The sequence below is a fragment of the Benincasa hispida genome, chromosome 8 (genome assembly GCF_027475165.1).
Source record: "Benincasa hispida cultivar pf3 chromosome 8, pf3_genome.v1.1, whole genome shotgun sequence".
In the NCBI taxonomy this organism is placed as follows: Eukaryota; Viridiplantae; Streptophyta; class Magnoliopsida; order Cucurbitales; family Cucurbitaceae; genus Benincasa; species Benincasa hispida.
Window position 1 is genome coordinate 63143767 of NC_143485.1, and position 15361 is coordinate 63159127.

The window sequence follows — 15361 nt, forward strand, 5'->3', positions numbered from 1 at the left end:
AATCAAAAATGATAACTAAATGACTATAGGAATAAAAGTTATTCTAGAGACAATAGAAATAAGAGTTATTCCAGAGATATTGTTTGGTCAAAATTGTTTGCTTTAGTGAAGGAGTATCTGACTGCCCCTCGGTAGCACATATTCTGACTCACTAAAGTATCGTTGCAAATAAATAATGATTATGGGTACATTATTACTTTTTGTTAAAACTTGATTTTGGATTTAGTTACAATTTGTCAAACTCTAAATAACAGTAAAATAAAATCAACAAACAAATTACTAGCGATTGATTACACCAAAAGAGTTTTAACAGAGGATTATCATCTATCTCCCAATTCATTTGAAATTTTGAATTATGTAGATGAGAGTGCAGAATTTGAACAACAAGATAGATATGATTTATTGTTATCGAAGCATGTTTAGTGGAAAACGATAAAATCGGGATAATTGATTTAGGTGCCACTAATCATATTTGTACTATTTCACACGAAACAAGTTCTTGGAGACAGCTGACAGAAGTTGAAACAATCTTTAAGGTAGGGACTGGGGAGATTGTTTCAGCTAAAGCAGTGGGAGATATGAAGTTATTTATTGGAGATAAGTACATTTATTTGAAAAATGTATATTATATTCCTTCTATGAAAAGGAATCTAATATCTATCTCTTGTTTGCTAGAACAAAATTATAAAGTTTATTTCGAAAATGATGAAGTGTTCATCAATATAGGAAGTAAACAAGTTTTCTCTGAAAAATTAGAAAATAACTTGTATATGTTAAAACCAACTGAGGTCAAAGCCGTATTGAACATAGAAATGTTTAAAACTGCTGGGACTCATAAGAAAAGGAAGATTTCTCCAAATGTCTATCTTTGGCACTTGAGACTGAGTCACATAAATCTCAATAGGATTGAGAGATTGGTTAAGAATGGTCATCTAAATAAGTTGGAACACAGTTCATTATCATCATGTGAGTCCTGTCTTAAGGGTAAAATGACAAAAAGATCTTTTTCTGGAAAAGGTCTTAGAGCCAAAAAACCCCTAGAGCTGATTCACTCAGACCTTTGTGGGCCTCTAAATGTTAGAATGAGAGGAGGGTATGAATATTTTATCAGTTTTATAGATGATTATTCCAAGTATGAGTATGTTTACCTAATGCGCCAAAAGTCTGAAACTTTTGAAAAGTTCAAAGAGTATAAGGCTGAGGTTGAAAACCAATTAGGTAAAAAGATTAAAACGCTTTGATTAGATCGAGGTGGTGAGTATATGGACTTCGAGTTCCATAACTATTTGATAGAACATGGAATTCAGTCTCAACTCACAACCCCTGGAACACCTCAGCAAAACGGTGTGGCAGAAAGGAGAAACAGAACCTTGTTGAACATGGTTTGTTCCATGATGAGTTACGCTTAGTTACCAAATTCTTTTTTGGGACACGCAGTTGAGACTGCGATGTATATTTTGAACATGGTTCCCTCAAAAAGTTTTTCTGAAACACCTTACGAGCTCTAGAGAGGACGTAAAGGAAATTTATATCACTTCAGGATTTAGGGTTGTCCAGCACATGTGTTGGTGCAAAATCCTAAGAAGTTGGAACACCGTTCAAAAGTATGCCTATTTTTAGGCTACCAAAAAGAAACAAGAGGTGGTTTCTTTTATGATCCTCAGGAAGATAAGGTATTTATATAGACCAATGCAACCTTCTTAGAGGAAGACTATGTAAAGAATCATCAATCTCGCAGTAAGCTAGTAAAAGAAGAAATGTCCAGAGAAACGAAAAATGTATCAAAAAGAGTTGTTGATAGAGCAGGTCCTTCAACAAAAGTTGTTGATATAGCAGGTCCATCAACAAGAGTTGTTGATGAAAATGAGATTTCACATCTTTCTCAAAAGTTGAGAATGCCTCGTCGTAGTGGGAAGGTTGTGCAACAGCTTGACCGGTACATGGGTTTAACTGAAACTCAAGTCATCATACCAGATGATGGTTTAGAGGATCCATTGTCTTTTAACCAAGCAATGAATGATGCGGATAAAGACCAATGGATTAAAGCCATGGTCCTTGAAATGGAATCTATGTATTTCAATTCTGTCTGGGATCTTATAGATCAACCTGAAAGGGTAAAACCTATCGGTTGCAAATGGATCTACAAGAGAAAATGAGACCAAGTTGGTAAGGTACAAACCTACAAAGCTAGACTTGTGACAAAAGAGTTTACCCAAAGAGATGGGGTAGATTATAAAGAAACCTTCTCTCCAGTTTCCATGATAAAGTCTATTAGAATACTCTGTCCATAGACACATTTTATAATTATGAAATATGGTAAATGGATGTCAAGACAGCTTTTCTGAATGGCTATCTTGAAGAGAGTATCTATATGTCTTAACTAAAAGGGTTTATACAGCAAGATCAAGAGCAAAAGGTTTGCAAACTTAGTCGATCCATTTATGTATTGAAACAAGCTTCTAGATCTTGGAATATGAGATTTGACACTGCGATCAAATCTTATGGCTATGAACAAAATGTTGATAAACCCTGTGTATACAAGAAAATCGTTAACAAAACTGTCGCTTTTCTGGTGTTGTATATTGATGATATTCTACTCATTGGGAATGAGGTAGAATATCTAAATGACGTTAAGAAATGGTTGGCTTCACAATTCCAAATGAAAGATTTGGGAGAAGCACAGTATGTTCTTGGAATCCAAATAGTTCAAAATCGCAAGAACAGAATATAGCATTATCTCAAGCATCTTATATAAACAAGATGTTATCTAGGTATAAAATACAAAATTCCAATAAAGGATTTTTACCTTTCAGGCATGGAATTCACCTGTCTAAGGAACAGAGTCCTAAGACACCTCAAGAGCTTGAGAAGATGAATCGAATTCCATATGCATCAACAGTAGGGAGTTTAATGAATGCGATGTTGTGTACTCGTCCTGATATATGCTATGTTGTTGGAATTGTCAATAGATTTTAGTCCAATCCTGGACATGATCATTGGACTGTTGTTAAAAACATTCTAAAGTATCTTTAAAGAATGAGAGATTATGTGCTCGTGTATGGTGCTAAGGATCAGATCCTTACTGAATACACTTATTCTAACTTTCAGATCGATATTGATTCGAGGAAATAAACTTTGGGGTCAGTATTCACTCTAAACAAAGGAGAAATAGTGTGGATAAGCATCAAGCAGAGTTATATTGCTGACTCCACGATGGAAGCTGAGTATGTAGCTGCAAGTGAAGCAGCAAAAGAAGCAGTATGTCTCAGAAAATTCCTGACAGATCTGGAAGTAGTTTCAAATATGCACCTGTCTATCACTCTCTATTATGACAACAATGGAGCAGTCGCAAATTAAAAGGAACCATGAAGCCATAAAAGAGGAAAGCATATTGAACGGAAGTACCATCTCATCAAGGAGATTGTACACAGAGAAGATGTAATCATCACCCAGACTGCTTCCCAAGACAACTTAGCTGATCCATTTAGAAAGACGCTCTCGACTAAAGTGTTCAAGGGTCACCTAGTAGAACTAAGACTACAATTTTTATATCACTAGGGCAATTGGGAAAATTTATGGATATTGTAATGCTCTAATTTATTGTATTTGTATATTTTATTCTCTCCATGTAAACTCAACATTGTATATATTTGTATATATTGATCCACTGAAGTTTAGTCCAAGTGAGAGTATTGTTGGGTTTTATGTCCTAAAACTCGCAGTTTGTAAAATGATAAACATTTTCTATAATCAATATACTTATTATTGATTTCATAAATTGTATGAAAGTTTAAATCCAATAAACTAAGACCCATGACTATTGCATAAGTACTTGAACTTTATGCGGAGACATAAGAGTGGATTAGGTTCAAGTAAATAATCAAAATGACCTATAGTACATGAATGAGGTTGGGTACCTTATTCTGGTAACACTATTGGATGCGGCCTACTCTGTAGTTGTTACAAAGAGTTGTAAAGTGCTACATACAATGTGATCCTAATTTGAACATGTTATGACATGAGGAGTGGGGGTGTCCTATGCAATGAATTTGTATAAGATCGGACCAAGAAATAAATCACTTGATGCGTGGAAAAGAGAGAGTAAATATGCGTGCATCTTATGATATGCATTGATCTCCATGCATCAATGGTCATGCATTGGACTAAGAAATATGCAATATGCAATGACCATGCGTTCCTGCCACAAGTTTTCTTGCTTTCTCGTTAAGTATAACGAGAACGCAAGTTTCTCGGGATGATCCGAGGTCGAACTCAGGGACTTGTAACTAAATGTTGCGAAGCAATGCATTTGAGGTGATGAATAAAAGAAAAAGGAAGTTAAAAGACTATGTGCTACTCCTACTCCTAACTAAACAGATTGAGCAATGGATGTATGACTATGAGAATTGGTAGAGATGTGGCAACTGTTAACGCGAAATAAGATGCATGGAAAAAGAAATAGAATGGTGGAGGGGATAAATTCACCACATCATTAAGCTTGATCGCAAGGGTACCACACTAATGCGTTGCACACCTCTCGATGGTCAACCACATGCTTATATCTCTATAATGCATGGTTGCATTGAGCATAAGAATATTCCTATCTCTAGGAATATTGCTTACTTTTCTTAGTGAGTTCCACTATTTACCCTCTCGAGCAGTTAGTTGCGGCTAATCAGCTCATAGACAAACATTGCTATAGCTTCGCACTAAGTAAAGAGGATTGGCTCGCTATACTCGCACAATGTACACCTCTCGGTGGGTTACTACATGCGTCCTATCTCTAGGCTACACGATTGAGTATGTGATTGCCTTTGATAACTAAACGATGAAGGTAAATGATGACAAAGAAGAAGATAATGAAGATGGTATCGAAGGAAATAAAGAGATGCATTGATTACAAAATGTATTAATGTCTTAAGCCAAAATGTAATACAATACAGAGATAAGAAGAGAGGTGGAGGGCTAGATGTAGGCAATCTCTTGCTTCCATTAGATATATGTCAAGGTTGCCGGTGGTGCCATGGATGGGCGGCGGAGTAGTCTCTCTCGAGCTTTAACTCTGACAAAGCTTCGGTCGTCACTCAGAATGGGTTGAAGAAATGAAGAACTCTCAAAGAATGTCATGCTCACTCTCTCATCTGTGATCACAAGGATCTGCCTTAAGGCAGAAGCTCGGATGCCTTGAATTTAGGCTCTAAGGCTCTATTTATAAAGCTCAATCCCTAACAACATTGATGGTCTTGCTCTGAATCACTGCCACTTTTGGCGTGGTAGGTGAAATGTCAACATCACCTTTTTTATACTCCCAAGGTATGCGTTCATGCTTGTTTTTCCCGAAGTACCAATGCATTCCACCTACCTTGCGATCAACCTTCTATCATAGTTATTACTCTGTAGCCGCAACATCCATGCGATGAACGTATGTGATCAACTTTGCGATGGTTTGGGATCAACGCATGTGATCAACTTTGCGATGGTCTGGCTTCAGCGCATGCGATTGATTCCTGCGATAGCTACAAAAATAGACATTTTGACACCGTATAACGCATGATATAGGGTTAGAAAAGATTTTTAGTACTGATCGATGCAAGCTCATTTTTCACATAAATTCTTAGTATTATCAATACATATTCTACTTGTTAGCCCTCATAATTCTAAATAAAAGGCTATAATAGATTGTATTTCTACCCGCTATCATTTATAACGCTGTTTACTGTATAAGATTGACTATTTCACCTAGATGACCTAGGTAACTCGATCTTAATTCTGAGCTAACTATGAACTCCTGTTTATTCGGGATTACTCTTAGATTTGCATAAGTTAGGGTTGGTTCAATAGCGCCGACTCAATAAGACTCCCATTTTAGGGGTAAGACCTAATAGATAGTTGAGGACATAAGATGCAAGACGGAGTTCACGCATACTTGATTTAGGGATAGGAGAAAGGTTGTCTCTCAAGTACTGAATCCAGGTTTTGAATAAGGGGTCGCACCCTCTCACTGGGCTGAGAGAGTTTGGTTTAGTGATTGGATCACAAACCAGTTATTCATTAGAGGATCAGTAGGAACTTGAGGAATAAGACGTAATCCCGGGGGTAAAATAGATATTTGACCCAACTGTTATTACGAACAACATGTAAAGGGTCGACTTGCTAATTATGGTTAAATCATGTGGACATAATATATCTATAGTGAGGGGAGTGCAACTATGGGCTTTAGTGGAGTGACCCATTAGTTAACGAATGGGGATTAATGTGGTTTAATGAGTTTAGCCAATTAATCTCGGATCGTTGGGGCCCATGATCTGTAGGTCCGCGAGGTTCCCTTACTAGCTCATAACGGACTAGCTCTAGAATAGCATGATAAGTTAATTTGAAACGTTCAAATTAGAATTAAGCGAATTAGTAATTATATGAGATATAATTACGTGTTTAATTTGAGAATTAAACGGAATAGGAGAATTTATATTAAAATATGATTTAAATACATAAAGATGGATGTGTGTAAAAATTAATTTAATATTTTATATTAAATTAATTAAGTTTTATTTAAAAATTAATTTATGATTTTTTTTTATTTTTCAGTTTTTAAAATCAAAATGGATTTTTGAAAAATCAAGTTTCGATTATGTGATAAAATTGAAAAATTGAAAAACAAAACACAAAATGGAAAAACTATGTTTTCCATCATCCATTTGTTTACTTGCTCACACAAAATCCATCAACATTGCCTTGTGTTCCACCAACCATGAGTTGCAACTCATGCAACTCTCTCTCTTGCATGTTGATCTACAATATATCGAAGAGTTTGGAGTGAATTTTGGACATGCAATCAAGAGAGAATTTTAGAGAAAATTCGTGCTGAAGAAAGAGTTTTTGAACCAGATTGCTGCTGTGAGCAATTCTCCTTCATCCTTTGATTCAAGCTTATTTTGAGTCCCACAACTCAATCTAGAGCACCAAGAGAATAGTAGAGAAGATCTTAAGGTGGTCTGCAACAAGATTTGGAGAAGATTGTAGCTAAAGAACAAGCTTTGAGGAAGTTCTACAAGAAGTATGTCATGAAACTCACTTGTTTTCTACAAGAGCATGCTTTATATTTTGCCAAAATTAATGAAATAGAGTGCTTAAATGATCCTTGTTGCTTCTGCTGTTGCTGATACATTCTTACACATACAAGGTTTACAAAGTATAGGACCTTACTAGATTTCGGGCACCAATCTTAACAATCTCCCACTTTTCCTAAAGCTAGTGGGGTGTACATGATAATAAAATACAAGTACACAAAATAATAAACTAGGGCAAAACACGCCCAATAAAAGATCTTCCACTTGCCTAGTCCAGCCTGGTCTGTCCTATAGACCGATATTCTGCAGGTGACCCTTAAACACTGTAGCTGTGAGGGTCTTCATAAACGGATAAGCAACATTGTGCTCTAAAGCTATCTTTGTGACAATCACGTCCCTTTGATGCACAATCTCTCTGCTGAGATGATACTTTCGCTCTATGTGCTTGTCGCGCTTATGACTCATAGGCTCATCGGAATTAGTCAAAGCATCACTATTATCACAATAAAATGTGATGGTCTTTGACATATCTGGAATAACTTCCAGATCAGTCAAGAATTTCCTGAGCCAAACGGCTTCCTTAGCAGCTTCACAAGCCGCTACATACTCAGCCTCCATGGTGGAGTCCACGATGCACCTCTACTTAGTGCTTCACCATACTACAGCCCCTCCGTTAAGAGTGAAAACTGATCCTGAAGTGGATTTCTGAGAATCCCTATCAGTTTGAAAATAAGAGTCTGTGTATTTTATAAGGATCAAATCCTTAGAACCATACACAAGCATGTAGTCCTTCGTTCTCCATAGATACTTGAGGACGTTCTTAACGATTGTCTAGTGATTATATCCTGGATTAAATTGATATCTATTAACTATCCCCACTGCATAGCAGATGTCAGGTCTAGTACATAACATCGCATATATCAAACTGCCCACTACAGATGCATAGGGGACCCATCTTATATCCTCAACCTCTTGAGGTGTTTTAGGACACTTATCCTTAGACAACGTAACTCCATGCCTAAAAGGCAATAGGCCCCTCTTGGAGTTCTGCATCAAATACTTGATCAACATCTTGTCAATATACGATACCTAAGACAGTGCTAGCATTTTGTTCTTTCAATCTCAAAAGATTTAAATACCCAGAACAAATTGAGTCTCTCCGAAATCTTTCATTTGGAATTAGGTCACTAGTCAGTTCTTAACTGTAGTCAATAAGCCTACATCATTCCCAATGAGTAGGATATCATCTATGTATAATACTAGAAAAACTACTAAACTGTTGATGATCTTCTTTTAGACATAAGGCTCATCAATATTCTGATCAAAGCCATAAGATTTGATCGCAGTATAAAACCTTATATTTCAAGATCGAGATGCCTGTTTCAGTCCATAAATGAACCGACTAAGCAAACCTTTTGCTCTTGACCTTGGACTATGAATCCCTCGGGTTGTACCATATAAATGGTCTCTTCAAGATTGTCATTCAGAAAAGCAGTCTTGACATCCATTTGTCATATCTCATAGTCATAATATGAGGAAATGGATAGGAGGATCCGAATAGACTTTAGCATGGCAAAAGGCGAGACAGTCTCCTCATAGTCGATTCCCTCTACCTGGGTATAACCCTCTGCCACCAATCTAGCTTTGAAGGTTTGCACCTTCCCATCAACACCTCATTTTCTCTTGTAGATCCATTTATAACCTATAGGTTTAACTCCATCGAGTTGATCTACAAGATCCCAAACTGAATTGAAGTACATAGACTCCATTTTGAGATCCATAGCTTTGATCCATTTGTTAACATCCTTCATTGCCTTCTTATAAGAAAATGGATCTTTAACCTCATCATCAGCTACCATAGCTAGGATTTCGTTAAACCCATATAGCGAATAGGTAGGTTCATAACTCTCCCACTACGTCGAGGTTCCCTCAACACTTGAGGTGGATTTGACCTACTAGATGAACCTACTTCAACAACTCTTGTTGAGGTAATAGGCTTTTCAACAACTCTTGTTGAAGATTCAATAGTTTCTTTGGAAAGCTTATTCAACACGATTTTACTTTTGGGCCTGTGCTCCCTTATGTGATCCTCCTCAAGAAAAGTAGCATTTGTCGATACAAATACTTTATTTTCTTTAGGATCATAGAAATAACCACCTCTCGTTCCTTTGGGGTAGCCTACAAATAGGCATAACCTTGAACGTGGTTCCAGTTTCTTAGGATTAGCCTCAAGCATATGTGCTGGGCAACCCCAGATTCTGAAATGACGTAAACTAGCTTTATGACCATTCCATAACTCCAAAGGTGTCTTAGCAACACTCTTTTGGGGAACACAGTTAGGATATAAGCTGTAGTTTCCACTACAAAACCCTAAAATGAGTCAGGTAAGAAAGGGTAACTCATCATAGATCGAACCATGTCCAACAGTGTTCGATTTCTTCTCTCTGATACACCATTTTGCTGAGGTGTACCAGATGTTGAGAGTTAGAAAACTATTCCATGTTCTATCAAATACTTCTAGAAAGATGAACCTAAAAACTCTCCACCTCGATCAGATCGAAGTGGTTTAATCGTTCTATTTAATGCGTGTTCAACTTTAGCCTTGAATTCTTTGAACTTTTCAAAAGACTCAGACTTTTGTTGCATTAAATAAATGTACCCATATCTAGAATAATCATCAATGAAAGTGATGAAATGTTCATAACCTCCCCTAGCTCTTACATTCATCGAACCACAAAGGTCTGAGTACACTAGCTCTAGAGGTTCTTTGGCCCTTTGACCATTTCCAGTTAAAGGCCTTTTAGTCATTTTGCCTTCAAGGCATGACTTACACACAGGTACAGAATTTTCTTCTAACTCGCTTAAAAGTCCATTCTTCACCAACCTCTCAATCCTATTGAGATTAATATGTCCTAATCTTAGGTGCCAAAGTTGGACATTTTTTTAGTAGAAACTCTAAGTCGCTTATTTTGAGTTACAACATTTTTAAACATCTTTATCTTATGGAGGGCATTTGTTGCTAACGACCTTAGCATATATAAATTACTTTCCAGTCGTGCAGAACACTTTATTATAAGAAAATTGAAGTTGATATTTACATTCTAACAAATACTTTATAGACAGTAAGTTCCTTTTTAAATCAGGAACAACAAATACATCATTCAAAATGAGAAATTTGTTCTGTAAAGTTAATTGGAGACCTCCCACTGCCACATCTGAGACGATGTGCCCAGTTCCAACTCGTATCATCATCTCACCAGCACCAAGCTACCACCAAGAACTAATTCCCTAAAATGAATAATAAACATGGTTAGTGGCCCCAAAGTCAATAATCCAGGCAGAATCATTCTCCACTAAACAAGTTTCCAAAATAAGTAAATCACATTTACTTTGTTTGGCCTTTTCTTCTCTGCCAAATATCTGGGGCAGTTTTTTTTCCAGTGTCTATCCTGGTTGTAATGGAAACATTTTCCCTTGTCAACCCTCATTGGTTGTCTACCCCTTGGAGCTGTAGATTATGGGTTAACAGGAGTCTTCAACTTACCATCATTATTTTTCTTCCACTTTCTAGTGTCGGAAAAAGAAGGTGTAGAATTAGTTCCAGAGGTCAAAACTTTATGGAACTTTTTAGATGATGAAGTAACATTTGCTTCACCCTTCTTCTCCTTGCTTTTCAACAAAGATTGAAAAGTTTGCAACTGGTTGAGTAGAGTTGTAAGGTTGTAGTCAATTCTGTTTAGAACAATATTACTATGAAAGTGAAGGAAACTATCTAGCAAGGATTCCAGAATAATGCTAACCTGGCTAGCCTCATCGATGCTCGACTCGTTCATCTCAGCCACGTTGAAGTGGATTATCATATTGAGAATGTGTTCCCGAACAGATGACCTTTCTTGCATCCGTGAGTTGAAAATGTACTTTAGAGTGTCGTGCCTGAGCTGTGCGGATGGTTGTCCAAACATTCTCCTCAGGGATTCCATGATCTCACGTGTAGTGACCATGGGCTCATGCTACTTGGCCAAAAATTTGTTAAGGCTGGCCAAGATGTACGCTCAAGCCTTCTCTTTCGCCCATGTCCATCGCTCGTATGCTTCCCATACATTTTGAGGAGCAGTAGGAGCTGGAATAGGAGGATACTCCTCCGTGAGGACGAAATGGAGATCATCAATGATTAAAATCGTGTTTATTGTATTTTTCCAACTAGCGTAGTTTTCTCCAGTTAATTTATCAGCGGCAAGCAAACTTAAGATCACGGTAGCCATAATTAAATTGCTGGAAAATGAACAAACTTAATTAAGTCTACTTGTAATAAACCACTTTTAGAAAACCAATCAAGTTTTAGCAAAATAGTCTAGTGTACTCTAAGTTACATCTATTTTGTAATGATGCTTCAGTGAGACAAGACAAAAGTCACCGTAGGGTGATCAAGTGCCCTTACACTAAAATAAGACATTCTCAACCATTAGACAGAAACAACTCCTTGTAATTGAATCTAATAGTCACCAATGTTCGGTCTAAAATTTGTTAACATCCTTAACAATTCTGTGTAAGTATAACCCCTAATTTTAGGTCCTAGAGTCTCGCCCTAATGAGCCAACCTTAGGGAAAATTAGATGAAGACAAGAGACTTATCCATTTCTGGAGATCAAATAAAGAGTTATGCAAAACTGCCATCCTTTAGGGAGACACCCATGATGCCACGAGGCGATGCATAAAACTTTATCCAACCTAATGAGAGAGACCAAAGGATATGTTATCACACGTCTTGCTCTCACGTACTATGAACACTTTCTCCATTCATCTTAGTATTGACCTACCCAAATGCGACCCATAGGGGGACACCCGTGGTGCCTCAAAGCCGAGGATAGATCTCACGATGTGAACTTTTAGGGAGAAACATGTAGAGGTTAAAGTAAAGTATCATATACCACATTTACCTCCCACTTAATTTTCTACCCAGGGTTCATTAAATTAGAAAATTTGGCTACTGATTTTATCTAAGTGATTTGTTTAATTTGCTCAAAAACAACATTTTCTTTTGATAATTAAACAACTTTGATTCAAGTCTTATTAAACTCTTTAACAGACTTTCATCAAATTTGCATATATGTAACAAATCTATCTAATTCACCTCTCCAGGTTGGTTCCCAAGTAGGGGTGTGACGTTTTCATCGACTTAAGTACCCCAACCTAGCTAGAAAACGCCTTAGACAAAAGGTCCCTTATAGATACATTTGTTACATATTTAATCTTTTATTAGAAATCAATTTAATCCTATTAAACCAATTTAAAAGATTAAACTTAGATTTTTATTCTTATTAGAAATGTGATCTTAGGTCTATATTAATCAAATTTTAAAATACTTTTAAAAATTGATTAAAGCCTAAAGTTTGCATGAAACTCTTTATTATTGATTTCAATTCTAATTGCATTAATTATAACACTTATAAGAAATGAAATAATTAAAAACAACTAACATTACAAGCGAGACATACATAAGTTATTTATAACAATTATAAATTAACCTAAGGTAGTGTCATGCTTCATGCAATGTTCATTCATTACTAATATATAACTTTTATATAAACAAGTAATGAATTAAAGTATAGCATATATTCCATACAAACATTCAACCTTATATTATAACAATTATAATATAAATTATGCATGGATATGCTATAATGCATGCATCCATATACTATAACTCTTATATTATATGATGCATTAACATGTTTTATGTAATTTAAATCATGCATACTAATATATTATAACACTTTGTAATATAAAATGATACATAAAAAATAAATGTATAACCTATGGTGGGTTTTAAAACTATATGACATACATTATGGCATATAAAATAAATATACATTACATGCATGTTTAATTAAAGTTGATTAACCGGGATAGTTAATCTAAAAAATCGGAAAGGAAAAGGTTAAACTATTACAAAAGTTGAGTAGACCGATTCGGAACAAGTGAACCGGGTCTTGAACCGCTTGCCTTGAAGCCTTATAGCTTGATCGTGTAGCAAATGTCCTGATTGTCGAGCAACATGCGTCAAGTATAGATGATCATGTAATAGTGATCACGTAGCTTTTGACTATGCGATCGTGTAGCATGCTTTGAATAGCGCATACCATGCAATCGTGTAGCTAAAGACTATATGATGAGCATGATAGTCTACATAATCGAGTAGCGTGCACTGAGTATCGTATACTTTGTGATCGTGTAGCTATTGACTGTGCGATGAGCATGATAGTCTACACGATCGTTTAGCACGCAACCCTTGCGTCGAGTATCATATACCACGCGATCGTCTAGTTCTTGAGTGCCTACGCGATCATGCAGCCAACACAACACGATTGTGCAGACAACTCTACATGATCGTGTAACATTAGCTATCCGATCATTTAGCAGATGCTACACGATCGTGCAGAAAATCTACACGAACGAATAGAAAAATCTAAACGATCGTTTAGCTATAACTATATGATGTGACCACCGTTTCGTCTTCTCCATCGAAACACACTACAACCTTCACTTCTGAAGCTTCACGAATGACTCAAAACCAAAATGAATACAAACTCGATTGCAAGAATTAATGCCCAAAAACACATAGGCCTTACAAATTAACTTTTGTAACTTAAATAGAAAGCCAAAATAGAGACAACTATCCCGTAAACATCCATCAACAACCATCTACATACATTTTGGAATCAGAACTACAAAATTGTAAACGATTTCAATACAGAAATGTCATTTAGAATCAAAACTACAACCTGGCTCTGATACCAATTTAAGGAACTTGTTTACAAGAGATCCACGAGTGGAAGCGGATCGTCCAAATTCCACTTAGATTAAAAACACAAATTTATAGTAAAACAAACAAACTATGCATTTTAAGAAAAATTACAGCATACTTTTAAACGAGAAATAGAGTTCAGAGATTATACCTTTGAATAACACTTCTTTGGGTAACACCTCGAACAATCACGAACTCCTCGAACAGAACAAAAATCGAACCAAAAGTGTGAAGACACTACCACTTGGAGATCTCGGTATTCTCAAGGTGAGACCCAGGAGTAGTGGGCTCTGATTATTTTGGTTAGGAGGGAGTTTGAGAGTTTGGAGGAGGAAGACGATTGAAGAATAAGCACTATCGTATTGCAAGATTCTCCAATCGTGTAGTGAAGAGAGTCTATCATATAGTCTTTGCTAATTCGTGTAGTGTGTTATTTCGTATGGTCCAAAAAAAAAAACTATTTTTTTCATTTATTCTATTTTGCCATAAAAACTACTTAACCACCCACTAAGGGGGTTAGAGAGAAAAAAAATAATTATCCAAAATAATAAATAATATAAATAAATATGATAACCAACTTATCATATTATATTTATAACTTATAATTTTAATATTACATCATATACAATATAAACTATAGTTATTTTTCTCTATTTTATGGCATTTAATATAAATCATATTTATATTAAATTTAACAACTATGAATCACATTCATAGAAAATATATTTGAATCACATTCAAATATTTATTCCTCCAAATAAACTATAATCTATCAAATACATTATGTCAATTATATCATATATAATTGAATTATTTAATTATATCATATGTAATTAAATTACCTCTTATTAAGTTGAACAATTCAAATTAACCTAAAAACTGATTCTCAACTAAATCTTTTTGAGCTACCAATGGGATCTTATGGACTTGTAGCTTGAAGCTCCAACGGTACATGAATAATTAGTTAAACTCTTTAATTACATTATCCACCATCCGTTAACTGTCGAGCACTCCATTAAAGACCGACAACTGAACTCTTCGCACTACAGATATATTTCTATGTCCATTGGATAAAACCAATCAACAGTACGATGACCCTTCACAAATTGCTCATAAGTACAGCTAGACTAAATTATCGTTTTGCCCCTATAGTTACATCTAACACCTTAAGTACCACTAATTCCTCTAATGAATAATAGATCATAGTCCTACTATGTCTAAACCTCTTTAGGGCTAGGAAAGAGTGTGGCGCCACATTGTTCAAGACCCGAAATCAGCCCTTAAGGGAGCAATTGAGTTCCTAGCTCCCCAACAAACGAATCCTCAAAATGGTAGGCTTGTTGAGTCGGCGATCTGGCCACTCTCAACCATATATATCAATGGACCGCCTAGGCAGGAGTTCACAACTCACTCAGGATTAAGGTCATGTTACCTATGGTCATCCTAGTGAAATGAAAGTCTCTATTATGGACGACGTTATATAATGAGA